The sequence below is a fragment of the Calidris pugnax genome, unplaced genomic scaffold (assembly GCF_001431845.1).
Source record: "Calidris pugnax isolate Ruff unplaced genomic scaffold, ASM143184v1 scaffold54, whole genome shotgun sequence".
Lineage (NCBI taxonomy): Eukaryota > Metazoa > Chordata > Aves > Charadriiformes > Scolopacidae > Calidris > Calidris pugnax.
This window is the reverse complement of record NW_015090864.1, coordinates 2,238,215-2,251,388: the sequence shown is the minus strand read 5'-3', so window position 1 is coordinate 2,251,388 and position 13,174 is coordinate 2,238,215. Positions and strand designations below refer to the sequence as shown.

The 13,174-nt window shown below is 45.7% G+C and overlaps 1 protein-coding gene across 5 annotated transcripts in view; it reads left to right on the top strand.

The window, feature by feature from the left end:
- The first annotated feature begins 12,728 nt into the window (after positions 1-12,728).
- The window catches only part of NKTR (natural killer cell triggering receptor), a 50,196-nt gene continuing 49,750 nt past the window's right edge, over positions 12,729-13,174 (top strand). For all 5 annotated transcript variants that reach the window (XM_014945009.1, XM_014945008.1, XM_014945006.1 and 2 more), the window contains exon 1: positions 12,729-12,770. The gene's annotated coding sequence lies outside the window, so the exon portion shown is untranslated. The remainder of the gene's footprint in view (positions 12,771-13,174) is intronic.

The window sequence follows — 13,174 nt, the reverse complement described above, 5'->3', positions numbered from 1 at the left end:
ATGGGTCGGTGACAGTGCAGTCAAGTCAAACATCAGAAGGTGTCTCCTGACAGCAAGTTCATCCTACGACTGTTTGAGACAACTCAACAGCAGAGGTTGTCTTTAGCAAAGGAAAATGATTGATGTAGTGCTCTGGCACAGGGGAAAACAGGAAGAAAATGAAGGCAGAGACACAGATTTGTTTCCAGAAATGAATTGCTTTCACCTGAGAATTCAGGGACGCAGTTTGTTCCCATTTATAGTGCCAGGAGAATTTGCCTCGGCCACGTTTTGTCCATGCCAGAAGAGCACACACGAGGAAACGTGGCCATGGAGATGTGATTACATCCTCTCTAATGAAGTTTTCCAATGATTTTCCACATGTTTTAACCAGACCCGAGTGTATCCAATGCTTGGGTCAGAAATTATATTCATAACATTTTTTTTCTACCATGTGGACCTCAATTTGGGCAGCTCAGCAGGTGTTGGCCAGGAGCACTGAAGCTCAACTTTACAGAATATGGAAGAAACGTTTCCTACTGCAGCCAAGATCTAAAAGCCCAGGAATACAGGTTTATAGATGTTTCTAGATGAGCTTGTAACAACTAGATTTATAGATTTTTTTTTGTGGCTTTCTGTTATAAATTGAACATTAAATAGATCATTTTGAGTTAAGAGGGTTTTTTGCTCATGAAGTCCTTTTTTTTTTTTTCTTTTCTACTCTATCCTTGATGCAGTGAAGTGTTTCTTTTCCTAGAATATATGTACGTACTTTGAGGAATTCAGTGCAACCACTGGCACAGGAAGATACTGAAGCATTTTTAGGATTTACAGGTAGGATGCTAAAGGTACTGATCAGAAAATTAAGTTTTGTAGCCTTAAAGCTGCTGAATCCTCCCTCAGAATCTGAGGCTGAATCTGTGCAGCCAGTGTTTTTATTGATCTTGATTTATGTTTATAGACACTGTGTGATTAGATCACTCCTTCATTTACCCAGATCCATTAACGCTTCCACAACTGACTGTTATTTACCCAGATACATTAATACTTCCATATCCGACTGTGTAGTTAGACACTAACTGGCAGCAATGGCTGCATGGCTGGATGTTCTCTCATTCTGTTCCTTAATTCACCATTAATACTTCATTATTATTGTGACAGTAAAAAGCTTAGTTATTCATTATTACTCTCATGAAGGCCAGGCAGTTACCTCAGATAAATACCTGACAGATTCGAGCACCAGGACTAAAACTAATAGGGTGTAGCAGAATGTAACACAACTGATTTCCCAGCTGATCTATAATCCTCCATCAGAAAAGGAAAAAAAACTCTCTTTCTTTGACTGACTGATGCACACAAGTCGATCCGGATGCCTTTACCAAGCTGCAGGTAGAGGACACCTCAACTAGATGACACCTCTGTGGTTCAGGGTCATCCTACTTAACCTACATGGTGGGTGAAGTTTTGTGACATTCCTGAAGGTTTGTGGGTTTGGGGCTTTTTTTTTTTTCTTTTTTTTTTTTGGTTGGGGCAGTTTTCTGCTGGTGTAGGTGGTTTGTTCAGGGTCAGGTAAGTGCCATGGGGGGAGCAGAAGTGGTGGGAGGTTGGGACTATGAAAGGCGGAGATGGGCTCACTTGTTTTAGGAAATATTACTGTGAGATGAGAGTTCAGTTCTGTTAATAAAGTTAGAAGGATGGATAATTAAATGTGTCTGAACAATGGGTGGAGGACAAAGGCTATTTAATCACATAAAACCTGGGCTGAGCAGTGGAAAGGTCCGTGCTCGAGGAGATTTCGCTGCAGCTGGAGCCATGGAGTGGGATGGGGTTGGCAGCCTCGACCAATGTGCAAACTTGGCAACAGAATTAACAGCCTTCTCCTCTTCTCTTTTTTTCCCCCTGCAAGAAAATCCACTCTGGTTATAGCAAGAAAAGTTTTGATTTACATGCAGAAACTTGAAGGCCCCATTTTGGAAATCTCTGTGTGGTTTCATATGTGGCCAGTCCTCATTTCTTGCACTGGGAGGGAAGGCTGCCTGCTCCCTAACTTGAAACATTCTCCTATTTCTCTGGGTCTTCATTGCAAAACTGCCCTTGCCCCTGTATTTTAAACCGATCGAACTGAGAGATGACGCAATTACCATTTTTATATCACAAAAGTTCTCTGTTAAAAGTGCAATTACAGTACATTTGAAATCCCAAGCAATTACCATTTGTTTATAGCAACAATTGCAATCCATTAAACGAATATGTCAGCACAATTGATGGTAGATCTGCAAATATTAGCATGCTGCTAAACTAGAACAAACCTATGGCGTCCTGGCCTGCATTTCAAGTGGGAGCTGGGGTAAATAGCAAGCCCTTTTATTTATATTTTGGGAGCTAGAATTTAGAGTCTACAAAGTAAATACCAAACCATTTTATTTATATGCTTACATTCAGGTTTTACTTTAAGCTCCTGCCTTATCATAAGACAAACTCTTCCTATGTGGAGGCATAAACAAGATTCTCACTAGATCTCGCTGGCAGGTTTATATATCTCTGTCCACAGAGATTTTTTAGGAGCAAATTAAGTGAGGCCAAAGCTTCTGAACTCCCAGCACAAATATTTTGCGGTCGTTGCAGAAAAAGAGAAATTGTCATTTCCAAACAGATCGATGCGGTGTCCTGTCTCTGACAGTGGTCAGTGTTGGATGTTGCAGAAGGCAATATACATCCTCCCCTTCTAAACTCTTCTGTCTGCAAGTGCACACAATGCACTTAATTGTTCAATCCAGGAAAATAATATCTTCCTGCCCTTAGCTGATCATAATTGCATATAGCTTTATTTATATCAACATTAGCATTAATCTTGATGGTTATTACTAGCGCTGTTACCAGGAGGCACTGCATATTTTATTAATCCTGTTCTCTACACTCACTGTGCCAAACGAGGATTTCTGGCAATCCTTCATTCCCCGACAAGTTCCTCCTATGGAAACCTCCCACTTTTGCAGGAACTCCCTGCAGGAATCCGTCCCTCTCCCTCATCCTAACAACTCTGCCCGTATCCACCAGCCAGAATTTAGAATTTCTCCATTCTCCTCCCAAGTTCAGGAGCAGGTGACTGTTCCTTTTGCCTACACTAATTTATGGAGAATCCCCTGCCGTGCTGCAGCCACAGCTCTGGCAACCACTCAGCCTTTTTTTTCCTTCTTGGCACTCTTCTTGCTGTTCTCATCACTCTGCTTCCCAGCCTGGGCTGCAGCTTCACAGCTCTAACACCACAACAAAGTGCCCTATCAATGAGTCTGACCTCCCAGCTCGTGGGGGCCACTACATTTCACCCAGTTACCTTTGCATTGTGACCGGAATTCTTGATTTCTAAAGCAGAGCCAGCAAGTCTGGATTTAGATGTACCTGAGATGACTTTGTGCAGAGTCAGCTTGGCTTCGATATGATTTACTGTTTCAGGACCGGCGGTGCATACAAATGGAGCTGCACTTGTTCTGGGGCCAATTTGGGTCTCAGAGCGATGCAGCTGCCTTGAAACGACGCTGAGCCTGGGCTAGTAAAGCCTGGCCAGAGCTCAGCTGGTTTTGCCTGGAACCAGCTCAAACATCTCAGGGCTCAGTGCTAGGACCATTTCTATTTAACGTCTTTATTGATGATCTCGATAAGGACATAGGGTGTATCATCAGCAAGTTTGCAGATGATACCAAGTTAAGCAGGAGTGTTGACTCCCAGGAGGATAGGGAAGCCCTACAGAGGGACCTAGATAGATTGGATCACTGGGCCAAGATCAATGGCATGAGTTTCAACAAGGGCAAGTGCCAGGTCCTGCACTTGGGCCACAACAACCCCCTGCAGCGCTACAGGCTGGGGGAAGTGTGGCTGGAGCTGCCTGGAGGAAAGAGACCTGGGGGTTCTAGTTGACAAACGGCTGAATATGAGCCGGCTGTGTGCCCAGGTGGCCAAGAAAGCCAATGGCATTCTGGCTTGTATCAAAAATAGTGTGACCAGCAGAAGTAGGGAGGTGATTGTGCCCCTGTACTCAGCACTGGTGAGGCCACACCTCGAGTATTGTGTCCAGTTTTGGGCACCTCAATCCAAGAGAGATCTGGAGGTGCTGGAGCGAGTGCAGAGGAGGGCAACGGAGCTGGTGAGGGGGCTGGAAAACAAATCGTGTGAGGAGCGGCTGAGGGAGTTGGGGCTGTTTAGTGTGAGGAAGAGGAGGCTGAGGGGAGACCTCATCACTCTCTACAACTTCATAGAATCATAGAATCATTGAGGTTGGAAGAGACCCTTGGGATCATCGAGTCCAACCATCTCCCCTACTCTACAAAGTCCTCCCCTACACCATATCCCTCAGTACCACATCTAAACGTCCCTTAAACACAGCCAGGGATGGGGACTCCACCCCCTCCCTGGGCAGCGAGGTGGAAGGACACTGTAGAGAGGTTGGTGCTGGTCTCTTCTCACAGGTAATTAGTGACAGAACGAGAGGGAATGGCTTCAAGCTCCAACAGGGCAGGTTTAGATTGAACATTAGGAAGGAATTCTTCACAGAGAGAGTGGTCGGGCATTGGAACAGGCTGCCCAGGGAGGGGGTGGAGTCACCATCCCTGGCTGTGTTTAAGGGACGTTTAGATGTGGTACTGAGGGATATGGTGTAGGGGAGGACTTTGTAGAGTAGGGGAGATGGTTGGACTCGATGATCCCAAGGGTCTCTTCCAACCTAGACCATTCTATGATTCTATGATTCTATGATCTCCGTGCCACATGTCACACTCCTGGAAATGGGAACTTTGGGAGGAAGGTGACGAGGTGTCCCACCAGCTCCACGCAAAGTCATTTCTGGCTCAGTTGTCTCCGATGAGTCTCTGCAGCTGGTAGGCTGGTCTGTGGAGCTACTTTGATGTCTCTCCTCCATGGTCTCCCCCCACCACGGGCGCTGCCCTCAACCTCTGCTGGCTGTCGGCATCGCAGCCGAATTAACAAACCCTCCTGTGATCCACAGCGCTGGAAACCAAGGTGCAGAAGCTTCCAAGCTCTCTGAGCTCAAACTAACAAGCTCTGAAGCACCTGAGCTGACTCCGTTTCGAGCATTTCAAGCATATTGTGCTTCATAACACACTGTTCTCCGGGGGTGCTTAGCGAGAACGCTGAGCTGGGGTTTATACATCTTTAAGCAAAGGTGAAAAGGTAAACTAAATTTTAGAGAGAAAAAAAAAAAGAAAGAAAAAAAAAACCTAGGGGAAAGGAATATCACACCATTTTCCCCTCAAAAAGCTATTAATTAAATATTAGTTTGAATCAGAGTGATCCTGGGGATACTACATTTCATAGCAAGCTTCTTGCAGGGGCTGTTAGCTGCCTACAGCAATATGTACAATTTTTCTGGGTTTTTTTCCTACTTGTTCACTACCGTTTTTTATTTTTAATCCCTACCTCAGTGTCACTGCTGAATAAAGGTAGGCTTTTAGGCAAAATTGCCTTATTTCTTTCACTGACATAAGACCGATACAGGCTGTCAAAGTACCTACCAAAAGACCTTTGTCTCATCCATTCCGAGAGCTCATAATTTAATACAAGACAAGAGACAACAGGCGCAGAGAAACAGATGGGAGATTGCAAGAACACGGTAACACACACAATCTAATTTTATTGTGAGGGTAAAAACTCACTTGTGGTGCCGTTAGGTAGCGTGGCCCACTCACTTATTTCCACACAAGACTCCAAATGCAAAACCAGACATCATGTCATTAACCTCGTCGCTTTCCTGTGGCACCAAGCTTCACCAGTTAATTATATGCTGTAGAAAAGAATCTATTTCTTTCTTGACCTAATTTAAGTATTATTGAGTGGGTAAATGAAATCTGATATGAAGTAGGCTTCATCCTTTGGATAAAGAACAGTTTTGATTACCGGCAAGACATGATTTTCTTTCAATAGCCCTGAGTTACAATTCCCTGAAGTAAATGAAAAAAAAGTATTAATTGCATTGGGGTTTTGATCAGGCCACGTGATCTTGAGACCTACACGACACACGTGGTGTGAGATCTGCACTCCCACACATCAGACATCTGGCATTTATTGGTTAAGACAATCTAAAATCATCAGCCTTTTTCTCTACAAGCTGTGAAAGAAGAGCGAAATTGAGACATTTTTGTAAAATTATTTGGGGAGAACTCAGACAGTAATAAAGGGGAGAAAATAAGCAGGTAGGTAGATGGGAAGATTGTAGAGGTAGGAGTCAGTCTGGAGCAGCTGGGAGAATTATATAGAAAACTACAGTAAATGATGTTCCAGCTTCTGAACTCACTCATATTCAGGCTTCTTGACAGCATTTGCTTTTGAATGTTTTCTGGATGAGCTGTTGGCACTCGTAAGATTTATGCCAGATCAGCCAGAGAGGCTGAAGCTGTTTGTTTTGCCAGGGAGAGCACAGGCAGCCAGAGGAGGAGACCTCCAGCCTCCCAAACCCAACCTGCCTCCCTGCAACTGCCTGACTTTATTCCTACTCTCAGCAAACTGCTGGGAATAACCTGCACACATCCTGTCCATTTAAAGCCCCATATACTCATATCCATGAAACACAGTGCCTAAAGAAGCTATACGTACAGGAATATATGCCCTGCCCCATTAAGCAATTTACCACATGATGGATTAATTGTTTGCTTATATTTCTATCATGCTGGAGCAGTCATTAACAAATTCTGTTTACTGCCCGGATAGCAGATGGCTCCACCTACTCATGCCAGGGATGGAAACACTCCTGAAGCTTTGGGGCAGGATGGGGAAAAGCTCTGTAATCCTTTAGGAAGTGTGTTAACAGCTCAGATATTGGGTTATAGTTCACAGGAAATCCCTGGGGAAAGGGGAGAGTGAATGAAGAGACCCACAGGGAGCGTTTGGATGTGTGAGGCTACAAATATCCCTATCATCTGTCCCAGGATATGTGTGTCCCCGTATCGATGCTCCTTTTTGGCAAAAGCAAGTCCTAGGAGAAAGGTTTGGCTTGAGGCATGAATTTCATCTCTGGGACAGCTGTGTAAGTGTCCTAGGAGTTTGTCAGGGAGCAAAAGAGAGGGAGATTTATTGTAGCTGCCTCAGCATATGGGTGGCTATAATTTTGGTGCGTTTATTTTACTTCTGTGCCCCTGTCTCTATGAAGTTATTAATGACTCCCAACAGCATCCTGGCCTGTATCAGGAACAGCGTGGCGAGTAGGGCCCGAGAGGTCATTGTCCCCCTGTACTGGGCACTGGTGAGGCCCCACCTCGAGTACTGTGTCCAGTTTTGGGCCCCCTACCATAAAAAAGACATTGAGGGGCTGGAGCGGGTCCAGAGAAGGGCAACAAAGATGGTGAGGGGGCTGGAGAATAAGTCTTATGAGGAGAGGCTGAGGGAACTGGCGGTGCTCAGCCTGGAGAAGAGGAGGCTGAGGGGAGACCTTATTGCTCTCTACAGCTCCCTGAAAGGAGGGTGTAGAGAGGTGGGGGTCGGTCTCTTTTCTCAAGGCACAGGCGACAGGACAAGAGGAAATGGCCTCAAGTTGCCCCAGGGGAGGTTCAGGCTGGATATTAGGAAAAATTTTTTCACTGAAAGGGTTCTCAGCCCTTGGGATGGGCTGCCCAGGGAGGTGGTTGAGGCCCCATCCCTGGAGGTGTTCAAAAGACAGGTTGATGTCGTGCTGGGAGGTCTGGTTTAGTGATGATGCTCCTTGTTTGTTGTGTGGGTGACTATCTTTGTCAGTGAGGTTGACGGTTGGACAAGATGATCTTTAAGGTCCCTTCCTTCTGAAGATTCTGTCCCTTCCCCACAGAAGATTCTGTGATTCTGCGACTTTGTTAGTATGTTAATAACAGTAAATAGAATCTTTCTTTACTTTTACCTAACGTTCGTGTTTGCTGAAAGAGTGACATCAAAAGATCTGGCTTTCCATTTCAACGAGCAGATTTGCTGGACCTCTCCCATGCTGGACTCCAGGGCAGCCGAAGGGTAACAGAAGGTTTCTCCTATCACCTCCCCAGGCTCTTTGAGTAGCCGTTAATGCTCGGTGCCAAACGGGAACGCTGCCGTGGAAAGCAGGCGCCAGTGATACCAGCCGAAGCCCCCAAATCGCCGGCTGCACTTGGAACGTTCTCCTCTCTGTGTCCTTTCCTTCCCACTTTACTCACTCCTGTCAAAATAGGAACCGTTAACTGCTTTCCAAGGCTCTGTAAAAGCCCCAAAGTTTTCGTATTTTTTGGTAATGTGAGCAGGAGCCTCTCGCTGGCCGTGCACAAATCTCCAACATCTTGGCATTCAACGTGGGGATAAAACGTCAGATGTTACTGCCCTGGTGTGGATTTTGATCAGCAGCCTGGAGCTGACACATTTTACTGTTTATTACTTATTCCTAAGCCATTTACTTCCCTTTAACACTCTAAATTCTGCTCTCAGATGCTGACGTAGGTGTTTTTTTAATTAAGCACCTTTTCACTCTTTAAGTTTGCTTAACAGATAACTGCCCATCAGCTTTTCACTTGAAACTTCTTGTTTGCTCAGCGGCGAGGCTTTTCATAATTAAAGCCCTTTTTCAGTTATTCTGGTCTGCAATGTTTACTCTTCTGAAAAAATAGCAAAGAAATGGTTTTGCATGACTGAATGATTGACGGAAACTCTTCAGGTGCTCGTCCGTTCTCCAGTAACACAAGTTTTTAAATTTAAGTGTAGAATTTTCTGGCTCTTTTCTCCACCATCTCTCAACGTTCAAAACTTCAGTGACCCTCGTGAACAGCTCTGAGTCACTTCTTCTCCTCCTGGTGCCAACACTTTGCATCCGTTCGCGCCGGACCGGAATCCGTGTGGAGCAGCGACAGAAAAAGCAGCCGCGAATTTGTCTCACAGAAATATTTTGAGCACCACCCCCCCAACCAAAACGCCCCAGATAATGGAAAAGCTACGCTGAAAATTCTTTTTCCTCCTTACAAATCTACATGCAAATCACAAATTGGGTAAGGAAACATCCAGCACAGGAGGAGCAGACCAGAGGGTATTGCAGTTGACAAATAAAATTAAACGGCAACAACATCTAAAATAGCATGAGAAAGAACTGATCAACAACTTGTTGCTCATTAAAAAAATAGCTTGTTTTTACTTTCAGACTCAGGTTCTACATATGGAATTTGCAAAAAAAAAGATAAGGAAAAACCTCTCTAAACAAAACCCAAAAGCTGGTTAGTTCGAGCTTTCACGGCCACATGTAGGCTACTAATTATTAGGGCAATCAAAGACACTTTGGAAAGTAAAGACCGTGTCCCAATTTAAGCCGGTTTTACCCTAATGTGCACGTAGGTGTCATAACTGCTCAGCAGTGGCTTTTGCACCCTCCTACTTTTCAAACTCCTGTAGCCAAGCATGCTCCATCTCAGAAAAGAATGCGACTTTCAGCCAAGATTTGTCAACGTGAATTCTCGGGCATAAAATGTACCGCTAAGAAACCTCTGAAGTTGATTTTTGGGTAGAAAATAAAGTTGGGTCCGCTGATCTTGGTGCACACAAAAGTTGTCTGTAAAATTGGAACACAGATGTGAAAATATAGAAAATGCCTGTAAAAGGGGGCATTTCAAAAATGTATGGATTAACAAAAACTGCTATTATATAGAAGCAGTTATTCATAACTATACTGCTTGGCCACACAGACCTGAATCCCCCTCAAACAGCCCACATCCATAGGCACCGAAATCAATGGGGGACCTCGTCATTGGTTTCAGTTGGCTCAGGATGTTACAGAGTCTGCAGCAGTTCCTGGATAGAAACACCAGGAAAAAAAGTCTTCATTTGTAACTAAACGTTTCATGTTTTCAAAGACTGGCCTCAGATGTGCTTTGGAAACTTTGTTTTTGGGGGGGGTATGTCTTTCTTCCACCAAGCTGCATATTTATCAGCTCTAGTCCTAGAGATGATGTTAAGAGCTTATCTCCCAGGGGATCAGAACTTCATTCTAATTTGCTTCTTTATTAAAATAATTGAAATTAACTGTTTTTTTCCTTTATTGCTCACAGTCTTTGCTACTCGCATAAAGAGCAAGCAGCACACTTCCACGTCTTTTTTGAGACTTTTGCTTATTTCTTTGCTCATCTGCCTTTAGCAAGTTCATGTTCTGAAAACAGAAAAGCAGGAGGCTGCAGGTAAAAGGGAATTAATAGTTCATTTCATCTCAGGGGGAAAAAAAAAAAAGCCAAAAACCATAAAAACCCAAACGTACAATATTTATTGCTTGGGAAAATTAAGGAAATCAAGGAGGTGTGTTTTCAAATTTTAATTTTGGAAAGGAATTCCTACTGTAGCTCAATTTCTCCTTAGCTTTGTTTCTCAGTTTACCGTTTTAAAGTGAGGCAAGTAACACTCTGCTACTTTGTAGGAGCATTTCACAGCTAAATAATTTACAGCCAGACCGCGCTGTATTTTTTTCACGGTGTGTGATATCTTGCCATGCAACTACCCCCGAAGGACCAGCAAACCTATGTGACAACTCCAAAGACAGGCCTCCTTAGGGACAATCACGTGCTATTAGATATAATCAGGAATGACAGAATCTGGCTGTTAGAACTTCATGAGACGCTCAAATACTACAGGGACAGCAGCCATTAAATCTATAGATAAATTACATCTAAACCAATCCCACTTTTCTGCATTCTTAACTCCTAAAATATCCTTTGATTTCAGTATTGCTACTCTTCATTCTCAGCACATTTTTTTTAATTTCAGTATTGCTACTCTTCATTCTCAGCACTTTTTTTTTTTTTAAATCTAAGCCCTCTGAATTTCTCCTCAAACAAGGACATAAACACAGATACTGCTGCCAGGTAAAATTACTGCAATGAGTTCTGGTTTGTACAACTTTTGGAAAGCATTCGGAAATGGTTTGCTTCTCAGGAGGTAAGGACTTAATAAAAGAGTGTCCTCACGGCACAGAAAGCGACAAAACTTCTTACTGGAAGTAATAAAACAGATTTCTTTGCACCAAGTGGTGAGGCTATGGCTTAGCTGGAAACTGTGTAAGGGCTGTAGGGATGGCACAGTGTATGCAGAGCATACACTACTTTTATGGTTTGAGGAACCCGCAACAATTAAACTATTTGTTTAGACAATTATTGTCTCACCTGATGACCTCTCCCCACCCGGGAAGGGGAATCAGGGAAAAAACAAGGAAACCCGGAGGTCGAAATATAAACAGATTTAATAGAATAATACTAAATAATTAACATTAATAACAGTAAAGAACCAATATTGATCCTGATACCAATATAAAAGGATTATTCTCAGCCAATTCTATTGTAGGAAGTAGGAAGCCGTGCACTCTCAGAAGTGGACAGCAAAGGTCAGACACTGCGAGCGATACAGTGGACAGCAAAGGTCAGACACTGCGAGCGCTACGGTTTCGGGAGGAAGGGAAGGGCTCAGGGGTCCGGCACCGGGGCAAGAAGTTCTCAGGTTCACAGCCATCAAGGAAGCGAAACTCCTCAGCCAACTTTATAATTTATATTGAATGTGACATTCATGGTATGAAATAATCCTGTTGAAAGCTTGGGTCAAATGCACGGGTCTTGCTCCTCCTCATTCCCTCACCTGGTGAGCTCGAAAACACTGAGACCTTGAAACCTGCATACCACAGCTGGGTATAAAGTAAATAATTTCACAGATTCAGATGCTAGAGTCTTCTAAAAATGCTGTTTTCCCAAGCATTAGAAGAGACCTTACTGAAAGGTAAAATTACTGAAAGATAAGTTAATCCTGTGTTGCTCAAACCAGGACAACCATTGTAGAGGTGCTGCCTTCCTCCGCCTTCCCAGAAAACCCATCTCAGTGTGGACAAGAACAAAGTTACTGTTATAGGAGTAATTACGAAAATTAAATTAATATGAAGGGGCTACATGAAAAGCTTTTTTAAGCTGCTGGACGTGCTCAGTGAGAAGTAACTTGGCCTGAAGGATGTAGTAGGCTGAAGATTTATAGATTTCATACTCCTTCCTGAACAGTTTGACGCCTTGATTGCTAAAGGTACCACTTCCACGCTCTGGGATGGGCCAACGTGCCAAACTCAGGGAAAATAACCTATGGCCTGCTGCAATAATTGAAATTTATTTTTTTTTTAAGTTTTCTTGGGCTCCTAAGCCATGACTGGATAAGTTTTGACAGGGATGAGGCTCAGGAAGGGACAGGATCACCTCAGGCCGGCCCTTGGTGTGGCCGAAGGAGAACCATCCCCGTTGAACGCACTGTGGCAAAGATTTTCCCTCATAAAATATTCAGAGGGGGATCTTTTGTGCCCGCAAGAATATTTCCCCTTCAGAGGGAGAGATATCTGTGGAAAACCTCTCCTCAAAATAACGGGGTGAAGCACCGAGGGGCGGAGGGGGTGGTCGCTCAGCCCCAGGGCCCAGCATGGACGGGGGGGCGATGAGGTGGGGGGATGCCCCCCTCAAGGGGACTCACGGTGTTATTTATTTTATAAAGCACCTTTCTCCTCCGCGGTAAGAGGACGGGGGACTCTTGTCCCCCGGGAGGCAGCGAAAACCCGCCGGCCCTGAAGCCGAGCCCCCGCCGCTTCCCCTCGTCCTCCCCTCACGGGGGCGGGCCGCGGCGGGGGGAGGCGGCGCGGCGGCGGGGCGGAGCGGAGCAGAGCGGGGCGGGCGGACGGACGGGCCATGGAGTCCGTCGGTTAATGGCGTTCGGGGCCGGCGGCGTCTGCCTGGCGGGGCGGCGGGGAGGGGGGGGGACGAGGGGGAGGCGGCGAAGGAACAAAGCGCCGGAGCTGCCAGGTGAGGCCGGGATGGGGAGGAGAGGATGGGCAAGGCGGGCAGCGCTGAGGCGGGGGGCTCACCCTTCCCCTCCCTTCCCTCCTCCATCTCGGCTGTTTTGCGAGAGGAAAAAATTCTCCTCAGGATGAATTTGCCCCGCTAGTCCCTCACGGAGCCCCTCGGGGCCCCGCTGGTCCTTCACGGAGCCTCTCGGGGCCCCGCCGAGCCCCTCGCGGAACCCCCACCAGCCCGTACCGCCCCGGTGTCGTTTTCCCCTTTCGGTGGGGAGGAAGGGAGGGAATGAGGGGAGGGGAAGAAGGAGGGAAAGGCGGCCGAGGGGCGGGATCCGGCGGGGCCGGGCCGGGCCGGGGCCGCTCCCCACTCAGGGCGCCTCTTCTTTGGGTCCAGGTGGCGAGTGGCCGGCC